Below are 14,199 nucleotides of genomic sequence, written 5' to 3'. Positions count from 1 at the left end.
GATTGACTAAATCTAAGCAAATGGTATGATTTGTGGAAGAGATACCTTTTAAAAATGTTTCCAGAGCCAAATAAATGAATACAACCAAAACCAACATTCAGAATCCTCCCCAAATACTACTTTATCATGAGTTGACCGCCTTCTCTCTCTTCTTCCCCAGAACTGCTCCCATCCTACAGCTTGCTCTCCCGATAACTGCCCTGGACAGCTACTCTTACCCTCTGTCCTCTGTCCGTTGCCAGTGATGGCATGAACCTTGCTCTAAGGCAGACCCTATGTGAAATCAACTTTTAAGAACAATCAGAAATGACCTTACAGGATAATGGTTCACACAGAGAATGTTCTTTTCAGGTAGATTTCAAGTGCATCCTCCTCTGTAAACATTCCTCTCCACTGCAACTAGAAGTGAGAGTCTTCTGTTTCACGGTCCTGTGGCAAGTGGCTTTTATTTCCCTTACAGTATTTAGGATTGGTGAGGTCTTGAAGTTCAGAGAGTAAATCATCTCTGACCACCACTTCCTACGCCTCCCCTTTTCCATCCCAGCTAATAAAGAAATGGTTTTGAATGAGTTAATGAAACAGAATGGAACAAAGTATCAAGTTGATCAGCTTTATTTATCATGGGCTACCTGCGTACCACTTTGGTGAAAAAAATATTTTTCTGCTGGATCTTGTCATCAGTCACAATACAAGAAACTGGCCTTGTGATCTGATACTGTAATTTTTCCTCTCTGGAGAATATAAAACAATCATCGAACTTAACTCTCCCTCTCCTTCCCCCTCCTCCTTCTTCTCTCCTTCCTCCTGTCCTTTTCTCTTAGGAATCCCAGATAAAATACAGGGCAATAGATTACATTTTAATGTCAAATTACAAATAACTTTCGGGTATAAGCCGAATATTACCTAAGACATACTTACACTAAGCAGCATTTATTGTTTGGGCTTTCCAGGTGGCACTAGTGGAAAGAACCTGCCTGCCAACTCAGGAGACATAAAAGACACAGGTTCGATCTCTGGGTTGGGGAGATCCGCTGGAGAAAGGAATGGCAACCCACTCTGGTATTCTTGCCTGGAGAATCCCACGGAAAGAGGACCCTGGTGGGCTCCAGTCTATGGGGTCTCACAGAGTCAGAAATGACTGAAGCAACTGAGCACGCATGCATGCATTTATTGTTTATCTGAAAATCAATTTAGCTAGGCATCTTCTGTTTTTATTTGCTAAATCCGGCAAACCTACCTCTTTCAATTTTTCTTAGTATCCACAAGCAGAGGAAAAAGGGAAATAATGTGGAAATCCTGCAGCCTTTGGCCTTATTATCAAAGTCCCAAGCCTACCATATTCTACAAATTTCTGGGGGGGGAAAGCATACATTTTAAATAAAATTGGGTATCAGTATCAGGGGTCACCTTTTCCTGAGACTGAGACCAGAGCTCATTGCCTCATCATTCATCCAGATTTTAAGAGGAGGAAATGTGGTCCAGCAGGAGAAGCCAGACAAGCATCATGTACTCTTAGGAGATCTATGTGTCACTCCATTTAGAGATTGTCAGTAGGAGAAATTCAATAGGGCACACTTTCCTCGCAGTTAGCTTTTTCCCAGGCACTCTGTGAGTTGGCATCAGCAAGAATTTGGAGGATTTAGAGTTATGGTACCATGGCCACCTTGAGGATGGAATTGAATTTTTTCTTTTTCCTTTCCCGTTGCAGTAACAGTCTTGTCTTCAACAGGAGAAAATCTCTCCACAGCACCAAGTTTTCTTATTTTAAAACAATGTGCATTTTAAAAAGATTTTTAAAAATTAATTTATTTTTAATTGAAGGATAATTGCATTACAATATCAGTTTGATTTCTGTCATACATCAATATGAATTAACCATAGGTAACATCGGCGACCTGGAGAACCCCAGGGATGGGGGAGCCTGGTGGGCTGCCATCTATGGGGTCACACAGAGTCGGACATGACTGAAGCAACTTAGCAGCATACATTGGAGAAGGCGATGGAATCCCACTCCAGTACTCTTGCCTGGAAATCCCATAGATGGAGGAGCCTGGTGGGCTGCAGTCCGTGGGGTCGCGAAGAGTCGAACATGACTGAGCGACTTCACTTTCACTTTTCACTTCCATGCATTGGAGAAGGAAATGGCAACCCACTCCAGTGTTCTTGCCTGGAGAATCCCAGGGACAGCGGAGCCTGGTGGGCTGCCATCTCTGGGCGCGCACAGAATCGGACACAGCTGAAGCGAGTTAGCAGCAGCAGCATACATTAAAAAAAAAAAAAAAGATTGTTAAAAGATATGCAGCTTTTGGATGCGTCTAACTTTGATCAGTTAGGGAGCAACATTTTCTTTCTGTGAAGCAAAGAGAGCAGAAAGGAGCCACAGAGTCCAAGGCTCCCAGTTTACCCCTGCTTCTCACTGGCTGTGTGATCCACAACAGACCACTCAGCATCTCTGATCCCTGAAATCCAGGGCATATGAAGTTCTTCAGATCTTTTCCTGGTTGCAGTCCTAGGAGTCCGAAATGATCCAAAAACATTAGCAGCCGGTCTCCATGAAATTCTTCCTTCCAAAATGCTAGATTCACAGTCTGTCCTATCTCACTCCGTGTCTCTCCCCTTCAAGCTGTATGGTCAACAGTCAGGGAAAATTTGGTCTGCGGAAAGCCCTAAAAATAGCAACAGCCAAAAAGTCGACATGGAGCCCGCTCGGCTCCTCTGGGCCCAGATCCTGCCAAATACTTGTCATCAAGTCACCAGTGTGACATGGGAAGGAACCAATGTTCAGGCGGCGGTGGCCCAGACTTGTGACTTGTGTCATTAACCTCCCCAGAGGGCCTGAGCCAACAAGGAAGTTGCTCAGAGAGCCCCTAGAAAGTCAAGATACCTGCTAAAGCAAAAATGCCCACTCGGACAGTGGCCAGTGAACTACCTGGGTCCTGGCTGGGCTGAGAGCTGAATCCATGCCTGGCCATGCATTCTGCATCCTGACCCCAGAAACCCTTGGTTCCTATGGTAACTGAGAGGGCTCTTTGAAAGAACTCTGGGACTGGGCAGATTTATCAGTTGTGTGCCTGGTACTCAGTCCTGAGTACCACCCCAATTCTACAGGGAGGAGGGCTTCTGGTGCCCCCAGACTCCAAACTTCCAAAAACCGCTGTAATATGCTCTGCATTTTGGCCACTGACATCATTTACTAAATGTAGAATGGACTAAATCCTTACTAGGTGACTAACTCAAGACCAAAGTGGTTTCTGGTTATTGGTACCAAGCAACTGAAGTTCTATAGTCATCATTCCCAGCTTTATCACTAGTTAGACAACCCCCTGGAAATAAAGGTGCCTATTTAGCTCTGTAGGCACTGTGGATGGTGTCTGCAGCTATGAAATCAGATGATGTTTGCTTCTTGGCAGGAAATCTAGACAAACCTAGACAGTGTGTTGAAAAGCAGAGACATTACTCTACCGACAAAGATCCATAGCCAAGGCTATGATCTTCCCAGTGGTCATGTATGGTTGTAAGAGCTGGACCATAAAGAAAGCAGAGTGCCAAAGAATTGATGCCTTCAAACTGCGGTGCTGGAGAAGACACCTGAGAGTCCCTTGGACAGCAAGGAGATCAAACCAGTCAATCTTAAGAGAAATCAACCTTGAATATTCATTGGAAGGACTGATGCTGAAGCTGAAACTCCAGTATTTTGGTCATCTGATGCCAGCAGCTGGCTCATTGGAAAAGACCCTGATGCTGGGAAAGATTGAGGGCAGAAGGGGAACAAGGCATCAGAGGATGAGATGGCTGGATGGCATCACCAATGCAATGGACATGAACTTGGGCAAACTCCAGGAGATGCTGAGGGACAGAGAGGCCTGGTATGCTGCAGCCCATGGGATTGCAAACAGTCAGACACGACTGGGCGACTGAACAACAACATTTAGCTCTATATGTTGGTGGTTTGCATATTCTTCTGAATTCAGTTTGAACAGAGTTCTCATGGAATAATTATCCTTTGAAATACTGATTTTTATATATTACCCTAAATTCTTTGTATTGCATATCTTGAAGCTGATCTTATACATACAGCTGTTTCCTAGCACTGAAAAGCAGAATGTGAAATGCTCAGAAATGTGAGTTATAGTTTCCATTAGGAGATTAAAAAAAAATCGTGTCCTGGGAGATAAGCCATCTGCAATGTAAATCACAAGGTTGCTGCATTTGGAAAGCCACACTGTGTAATTTCAGGAAAAGGAGGAAAATAATGTAGGTCTTTTTCTCATGAAGCTTGCAGTTAACAGCAGACTTGCACTTAGTTATTTTAAGCCTACTAACATATATCAAGTACCTATGATCTGCTGGACTTCACATCAGGCCTTGGAGGTTTACACATCAATAAATCATTAAAATGCAGTGCCTTAAGTGAAAGAATTGCTGTGAACACAGTAGCAGCACTTAATCCAGGAGGTGATTCTATTGAGAACTTAATCCTTTGAAGTACTTTTAAAACATCTGTTTAAAAGAGAAAACTAAGGCAGAGAAATTCATGTGGACACTCCTTACAAAGAGCAGAGCGTATACTAGAATGCATATGGAGGCCAAATCCATGCTCTCGGCAATGTCTCAGTACTAGACCTTTCCCAATTTCCACCAAAAAATTGTCAATGTCATCAACTTAATCTTTTTTTTAACAGTGAAAATAAATTTCTCCCAGCAAACGGACTATAACAGCAAAAACAAATTGCTTTTCAACAACATTTCTCTTCTGTTAGCTTTCTCATTTTAATAGGATACTCCAGATTGAAAAATCTCACTCATCAAGAAAATACGGTTGGAACATCTAATAGTATTAGCTTTTCTCTATTTTAAATTGTGATGTTGGGGAAGACTCCCAAGAGTCCCTTGGACAGCAAGGAGATCAAACCAGTTAATCCTAAAGGAGGTCAACCCTAAATATTCATTGAAAGGACTGATGCTGAAGCTGAAGCTCCAATACTTTGGCCACCTGAAGCAAAGAGCTGACTCACTGGAAAAGACCCTGATGCTGGAAAAGACTGAAGGCAAAGGAGATGGAGAAAACAGAGGATGAAATTGTTAGATAACATCACCAACTTAATGGACATGAATTTGAGCAAACTCTGGGAGATAGTGAAGGACAGGGAAGCTGGCATACTGCAGTCCATGGGGTGGCAAAGAGTTGGACACAACATAGTGACTGAACAACAACACAGTCCATTGGCATCTGTAAAATCCTCTAATTTTCCCTCCCCTCTGGAAACACCAGGTTTGGAGCTGATCATGAGAAGGGTTAAACTCTGATCTCTGAGAAAGCAGACCATTGACACAATGTAAAGAACAAGACCTCACATTGAGGTAATATTAATACATTGTGTCAGATATTTGAGTCTTTGTGCAAAGATCCCTCACATTGAAAAACAGGCTGAGTAAGAGGACTTTTGTGAGTTGGTATAATCTAAAATTTCATGGCCAAGAATATGAGTGTGATAGGTGGGGGGAAATTGGAGAAGTTCCTTCCATACCTGGTGAACCAAGGGATGATTGAGAAAGATGGCAAATAAAATTCCAGAAAGTGATGAGTACCTGGAAGCTAGGATGTATCTTGATCTACAGCCCTGAGCAAAGAATAAGGTTTGTAAGAATTGGAAACCTGTGCTGTATGCAGGCTAGTGTTTTATACACGCTGATGCTCTGAGATTCACAAGGGAATTAGCACACATAAATTACACAGTAGGCTGAATTTATGTGTGAATGGTGATTTGAGTACTACTGTTGGAAACATCACAACTTGAGGGGGAAGGACTTCTAATTGGATGCAGAGCAACTGTGTCTAAACTAAAGAAAAACACTCTTAGTAACTCTAGAAACTATCAAATGTTTCCAATTTTGCCAATGGTGAAGGGAGACTTGGTGTCTAAAAGTTTTAACTGGCAAATGCTTGGATTACAAATGAGGTTATTAACCTCTGGCAACCACTGATCTTTTTACAGCTCTATAGTTTTGGTTTTCAAGAATTGCACGTGGTTGGAATCATACAGTACATAGTCGTTTCAGATCAGCTTCTTTCACTAAGAAATGTACATTCCTCCATGTCTAATTGGAAACGACAACCCACTCCAGTATCTTGCCTGGGAAATTCCATGGACAGAGGAACCTGGTAGGCTACAGTCCATGGGGTTGCAAAAAGTCGAGCACGACTGAGCACACACACAGGCAGGCAGGCGTGTCTTTTATTGCTTAATAGCTTATTTCTTTTCTAGTGCTGAATAACATTCCATTGTCTGGATGCACCACAGTTTGTTTATTCATATACCTATTGAAGGACATATTGGTTGTTTCCAAGTTTTGGCAATTATGAATAAAGCTGCAATGGCACCCCACTCCAGTACTCTTGCCTGGGAAATCCCATGGACAGAGGAACCTCGTAGGCTACAGTCCATGGGGTCGCTAAGAGTTGGACACGACTGAGCGACTTCACTTTCACTTTTCACTTTCACGCATTGGAGAAGGAAATGGCAACCCACTCCAGTGTTCTTGCCTGGAGAATCCCAGGGACAGAGGAGCCTGATGGGCTTCCATCTATAGGGTCACACAGAGTCGGACACAACTGACGCGACTTAGCAGTAGCAGCAGCAGCAAACATTTGTGCACAGGTTTTTGTGTGGGCATAAGTTTTCAACTCATTTGAGCACATACCGAGGGGTGCAATTGCTGAATTGTGTGGTGAGAGTACGTTTAGTTTTGGAAGAAACTGTTATGCTGTCTTCCAGAGGGACTGTACTGTTTTTCATCCCCCCCAGCAATGAATGGGAGTTCCTGCATTTTCATACTCGCTGCAGCATTTAGTATGGTCAGTGTTTTGGATCTTCACCGTTCTAAGTGTGTGTATCTTATTATTGTTTGAATTTGCCACTCCCTAGTGACTTGGCTACCTGATGTGAAGAGCCAACTCATTAGAAAAGACCCTGATGCTGGGAAAGATTGAAAGCAGGAGGAGAAGGGAATGACAAAGGATGAGATGTTTGGATGGCATCATCAACTCAAAAGACATCAGTCTGAGCAAGTTCCAGGAGAAGCTGAAGGACAGGGAAGCCTGGTGTGCTGCAGTCCATGGCGTCACAGTTGGACGTGACTGAGTGACTAGACAACAGCAACAATGGCATATGATGTTGAGCATCTTTTCAAATGCTCATTTGCCATCTGTATATATTCTTTGGTGATGTGTCTCCTCAGATCTTTTGGGCATTTTTAACTGGTCGTTGGTTTTCTTATTTTGAGTTTTAAGAGTTTTTAATATATTTTGGATATGGGCCCTTTATCTGATAAATGTTTTTCAAATATTATCTCCAGTCTGTGGCTTGTCTTTTCATTCTCTTAAAAGTGTCTTCTGCAGAGCAGGAGATTTTAATTTTAATGAAGTTCATACTATTAATTTTTTCTTTCATAGATTGTCCTGATGGTATTATATTAAAGGGTCAAAGATGGCTCTTGTGTTTTGGCATAAAATGGTCCAATGTTGTTACTTTTTCTCATCAGGTTAGGATCACTAGCTCAAAGCTCACTGGTACCACACTCAGATTCATGTGAGTCCAGATGCTTTACCTATAATTCAAATCAACATTCTTAGTTATTGAGAGTTTACCTACTTTGCATACTCTGTGAAACTGCATGGCACCCCACTCCAGTACTCTTGCCTGGAAAATCCCATGGACGGAGGAACCTCGTAGGCTACAGTCCATGGGGTCACTGAGAGTTGGACACGACTGAGCGACTTCACTTTCACTTTTCACTTCCATGCATTGGAGAAGGAAATGGCAACCCACTCCAGTGTTCTTGCCTGCAGAATCCCAGAGACAGGGGAGCCTGGTGGGTTGCCATCTATGGGGTCACACAGAGTCAGACACGACCGAAGCGACTTAGCAGCAGCAGTAACAGAAGCAAGGAGCAGTAACCCCACAAGAGACTGATCCAGACTTGCCTGTGAGTGTCCAGGAGTCTCCAGCAGAGGTGTGGGTTGGTGGTGGCCTGCTGCAGGGTTGGGGACACTGAGTGTAGCAGTACCTGAATGGGACCTTTTGAGGGAAGTCGCCATTATCTTCATTACCTCCACCTTAGTTTAGCCCAGGTAAATAGCAGGGAAATTTGGAAAACTCAGCAGTGGCCACAGGACTGGAAAAGGTCAGTTTTCATTTCAATTCCAAAGAAAGGCAATGCCAAAGAATGCTCAAACTACCACACAATTGCACTCATCTCACATGCTAGTAAAGTAATGCTCAAAATTCTCCAAGCCAGGCTTCAGCAATACGTGAACCGTGAACTTCCTGATGTTCAAGCTGGTTTTAGAAAAGGCAGAGGAATCAGAGATCAAATTGCCAACATCCGGTGGATCATGGAAAAAGCAAGAGAGTTCCAGAAAAACATCTATTTCTGCTTTGTTGACTATGCCAAAGCCTTTGACTGTGTGGATCACAATAAACTGTGGAAAATTCTGAGAGAGATGGGAACACCAGACCACCTAACCTGCCTCTTGAGAAATCTGTATGCAGGTCAGGAAGCAACAGTTAGAACTGGACATGGAACAACAGACTGGTTCCAAATAGGAAAAGGAGTATGTCAAGGCTGTATATTTAACTTATTTAACTTATATGCATAGTACATCATGAGAAACGCTGGACTGGAAGAAACACAAGCTGGAATCAAGATTGCCGAGAGAAATATCAATAGCCTCAGATATGCAGATGACACCACCCTATGGCAGAAAGTGAAGAGGAGCTAAGAAGCCTCTTGATGAAAGTGAAAGATGAGAGTGAAAAAGTTGGCTTAAAGCTCAACATTCAGAAAATGAAGATCATGGCATCCAGTCCCATCACTTCATGGCAAATGATGTGGAAACAGTGGAAACAGTGTCAGATTTTATTTTTTGGGCTCCAAAATCACTGCAGATGGTGCCTGCAGCCATGAAATTAAAAGATGCTTACTCCTTGGAAGAGAAGTTATGACCAACCTAGATAGCATATTCAAAAGCAGAGACATTACTTTGCCAACAAAGCTCCGTCTAGTCAAGGCTATGGTTTTTCCAGTGGTCATGTATGGATGTGAGAGTAGGACTGTGAAGAAAGCTGAGCACCGAAGAATTGATGCTTTTGAACTATGGTGTTGGAGAAGACTCTTGAGAGTCCCTTGGACTGCAAGGAGATCCAACCAGTCCATTCTGAAGGAGATCAGCCCTGGGTGTTCTTTGGAAGGAATGATGCTAAAGCTGAAACTCCAGTACTTTGGCCACCTCATGTGAAGAGTTGACTCATTGGAAAAGACTGATGCTGGGAGAGATTGGGGGCAGGAGGAGAAGGGGACGACTAAGGATGAGATGGCTGGATGGCATCACGGACTCGATGGTCTTGAATCTGAGTGAACTCTGGGAGTTGGTGATGGACAGGGAGGCCTGGCATGCTGCGATTCATAGGGTTGCAAAGAGTCGGACACGACTGAGCTATTGAACTGAACTGAACTGAAATAGCATGGAGGGAGTGCAGCTCCACCCATCAACAGAAAATTGGATTAAAGATTTACTGAGCCTGGCCCCACCCATCAGAACAAGACCCAGTTTCCCCCTCAGTCAGTCTCTCCCATCAGGAAGCTTCCATAAGGCTCTTATCCTTCTCCATCAGAGGGCAGATGGACTGAAAACCACAATCACAGGAAACTAACCAATCTGATCACATGGCCTTGTCTAACTCAGTGAAACTATGAGCCATGCCCTGTAGGGCCACACAAGATGGATGGGTCATGGTGAAGAGTTCTGACTAAAAGTGGTCCACTGGAGAAGGGAATGGCAATCCACTTCAGTATTTTTGCCTTGAGAACCCCATGAACAGTATGAAAAGGCAAAAAGATAGGACACTGCAAGGTGAACTCCCCAGGTCGCTAGGTGCTCAATATACAACTGGAGATCAGTGGAGAAAAAACTCCAGAAAGAATGAAGAGATGGGATGGAGCCAGAGCAAAAACAACACCCAGTTGTGGATGTGACTCGTGATGGAAGCAAAGTCCAATGCTGTAAAGAGCAATTTTGCATAGGAACTTGGAAAGTTAAATCCATGGATCAAGGCAAATTGGAAGTGGTCAAACAGGAGATGGCAAGAGTGAATGTAGACATTTTAGGATTCAGTGAACTAAAATGGACTGGAATGGGTGAATTTAACTCAGATGTCCATTATATATACTACTGTAGCAAGAATCCCTTAGAAGAAATGGAGTAGCCATCATAGTCAACAAAAGTCCAAAATGCAGTACTTGTGTGCAATCTCAAAAATGACAGAATGATCTCTGTTCATTTCCAAGGCAAACCATTCAATATCATAGTAATCCAAGTCTGTGCCCTGACCAGTAATGCTGAAGAAACTGAAGTTGAATGGTTCTATGAAGACCTAGAACTAACAACCATAAAAGATGTCCTTTTCATTATAGGGGACTGGAATGGAAAAGTAGGAAGTCAAGAAACACCTGGAGTAACAGGCAGATTTGGCCTTGAAGTACAGAATGAAGCAGGGCAAAGGCAAATAAAGTTCTGCCAAGAGAATGCACTGGTGATAGCAAACACCCTCTTCCAACAACACAAGAGAAGACTCTACACATGGACATCACCAGATGCTCAACACCGAAATCAGATTGATTATATTCTTTGCAGCCAAAGATGGAGAGGCTTTATACAGTCAGCCAAAACAAGACTGGGAGCTGACCCTGATGCTGGGAATGATTGAAGGTAGGCAGAGAAGGGGACAACAGAAGATGAGATGGTTGGATAGCACCACCGACTCAATGGACATGAGTTTGAGTAAACTCCGGGAGTTGGTGATGGACAGAGAAGCCTGGCATGCTGCAGTCCATGCGGTCTCAAAGAGTCAGACGTGACTGAGTGACTGAACTGAACTGAACCTTAAATATTTATTTAGTTATTTGGCTGAACCAGATCTTAGTTGCGGCATGCAGGATCATTAGTTGCAGCATGTGGGATCTACTTCCCTGACTAGGGATAGAATTCAGGTCCTCTGCATTAGAAGTGTGGCGTTTGGGCAACTGGCTCACTAAGAAAGTGCCATCTGCTAACCTTAAAAAAGAAAACCCTTGTATCCATAAAAGACCAGACACTGGTACTTCACTTCGGAGCTCTCTGACCCAGAGACCCCTTACCTTGCTGCTGACCAACATTGCCCAGACTCATAGCCCTCTTTAGGACATCCCCTTCTTCCCCCTCCCCTATTCCCTTTCTGGATGATGGCCTTGTGCCACTGAAAAGTCCCTTTTTGGGAAAGACTTCCTCTCTCCTGCAACCCTGGCCATAAGTTGGTCATGTGTTGCTGCTTTTCATAGCCATGTCTCTTCCTTCATCAACCCCAAATCCTGAAATTGGCTTCCCAGGTGGCGCTAGTGGTAAAGGACCCACTGCCACTGCAGGAGACATAAGAGATGTAGGCTTAATCCCTGGCTCAGGAAGATCCCTTGGAGGAGAGTATGGCAGCTACTCTAGTATTCTTGCCTGGAGAATTCCATGGAGAGAGGAGAGTGGTGGGCTACAATCCATAGGGTTGCAAAGAGTCAGACATGGCTGATTGACTGACACACACACTTCTTATCCTAAAACTCACTGCCAAACACAAAGTCACCTAGATTGTCTCCTACATTATCTTCTAGAAGTTTATAAGTTTGCATTTTACATTCAAGTATATGATCTACTTTGAGTTAACCCTTGTAAAACTTGTAGGTAGACTCTGGGTGTAGACTAATTTTTTGTATGTTGATGTCCAGTTGCTCTAGCACTATTTGTTAAAAAAGACCACCCTTTCTGCATGAAATTGTGTTTACATCCTTGTCAAATATCAGTTGACGGTGTGGGTGCTTTTGCTGGGCTCTATCTTCTGTTCCATTTTCACAAGTACCATACCGCCTTGGTTATTGTGGGGCTTCCCAGGTGGCTCAGTGGTAAAGAATCTGCCTGCCAATGCAGGAGATGAAAGAGACTCAGGTTCAATCTCGGGGTTGGAAAAATCCCCTGGAGAAGAAATGGCCACTCACTCCAGTATCTTGCCTTGGAAATCCCATGGACAGAGAAACCTGGCAGGAGTTGAAAGAGTTGGACACAGCTGAGTGCACACGAGCCTGAGCTTGGTCATGGTAGCTTTATAGTAAGTCTTGAAGTCCAGCAGCATCAATGCTGTGGCTTTGCTCTTTAGTGTTTTGTTGGTTCTTCTGGGTCTCTTGTCTCTCCATACAAACTTTGCCATCAGTTTGTCAACATCCACAAAATAACTTTTGGGGATTGAAGTACACTTCCATCAGTATCTCTCATTACATTGTTTACCAACCAATCACTCTACTTAAATCTAATAGTTTTCCAGTTAATTTTCAGGTTTTCCTCTTTCCTTTCTAATAGTAATAGTTCTTTATTCCTGCCCCCCCCCCTTAATTTCTCTGTATTGGTTAGCTCTCCTGAAACAATATTAATTAACAATTGCATTTGTAGTCATCCTTACCTTATTTCTCTATTTGATAATAATGTGTTGATTGTTTTACCTTTAAGTTTGACTTGACTGTTGCTTTAATACAGATTTTTAAAATCCTACTTTGTAGGTAAGTCTTTCTAAGCTTTTTCTTGACCTCATCTAATTGATGTTGTCTTTTATCAAGTCCTGCTTCTGCATTCCTCAAAAAGAGTGATTTATTTACCTTGCCATGTTAATACAATCATATATGTCAACTTATTTCTCAGTCGTGAACTCCCCTTGAATTCCTGATTTCAGCCTTTCTTGAATTTATCTGGGGAATTCTTATTTTATTATATCCAGGACTTAACTTGCTAATGTTTTAATATTTTTACACTTGTATTCATAAGAAAAATTGGATATGATTTTATTTTTTAAAAAGTAATCTTTGTTTTTCTCTATACTCTCCAGAAGTGTAAACAACATATGAATTATCTCTTTCTTGACAGTTTAAAAAATGCTATCTATAAAACTGTCTGGGCTTGATGCTTTTGTAGAGTCATTCTCTGATAAAACTCTTCCAATTATTCTCTCTTTTAAAACGTGGGTTGGTATTCAACTTTGGGCATTTGTATTTTCTGAGAAGATTACCCATTTCAATGTTATTTTCAAATGTTTAAATATGGAATTGTATATAGATTATGTCATAGCTAGGAAAATCACCTATGATCTGTTTTATATCTCTTTCTATTGTTATGTTATCTTTCTCTTTTCTTCATTAGATTTCTCAAGAACCAGGTTTTTGCACTTGTTTTATGTAAACTAAATTTTATTATATTTTCTTTTTATGCTCATCATCAATTCTTTCTTCCTGTTTAACTAGATGCTTATTTCATTGATTTTGGTATCTTAAGTTAAATGCTCAGTTTACTAACATTAATTAGTTTGTAGAAAAGCCCTGAAAGTTATAAAATGTCTTCTAATACAACTCATCCATAGCACTTGATTTTTCATGTATAGCATTCTCATTGTTATCAATTTTTTTTAAAGCACATGAAGGAAGTGCATTCTTTGTAGACAAGTGAGAAGAGTAAAAGTAAAAAGCAAATCACTCATACTTCCACTTGATATAATATCTGTTATTTAGGTTTGACAACAAAATTTGTTTAAATGTTTATATATCAAACCTGTAATGAACAAGGTTAAGAGGGCCAACTGGGAGAAAACGTCTGCAAGGAAGTTTAATATTCTTCTTGTGAAGTGTATTGATCTAAAACACGTTTAAAAAAATCAGTTTCATCTAGTAAACAAAGAAGTGCAAATTAAAACCACAGAAAAAAATTCTTTTGCTTATAAATTAGAAAAATTTCCCCTTTGGTTTTATAATCTTCAAAGTTGACAGAGTGATGAGGAAAATTAATTCTCTCATCATCTTTTGGCAAAAACTGAAATAAGTTTAAAAAAACCCTTAAAAATGGATATACCCTGAAACAAAAGCCATAAATACCAGTGTGCCAAAGATTTAGCTACAAAGATGTTTAGTGCAACTGGAAATCATATACCACCTGAATGCTAAACAAATGGGGATAGGCTGAATTAAATTATGATAGATTAATTATGAATTAATTATGGTGAAGTAAATTAATTTTATAGTCATTAAAAATGAGGTTACCGATAATATTTATGGAAAGGGAAGGACTGTCATAAAATATTG

This window comes from Budorcas taxicolor, chromosome 8 (genome assembly GCF_023091745.1).
Source record: "Budorcas taxicolor isolate Tak-1 chromosome 8, Takin1.1, whole genome shotgun sequence".
NCBI classification, from domain to species: Eukaryota; Metazoa; Chordata; class Mammalia; order Artiodactyla; family Bovidae; genus Budorcas; species Budorcas taxicolor.
This window is presented reverse-complemented; position numbering follows the sequence as displayed.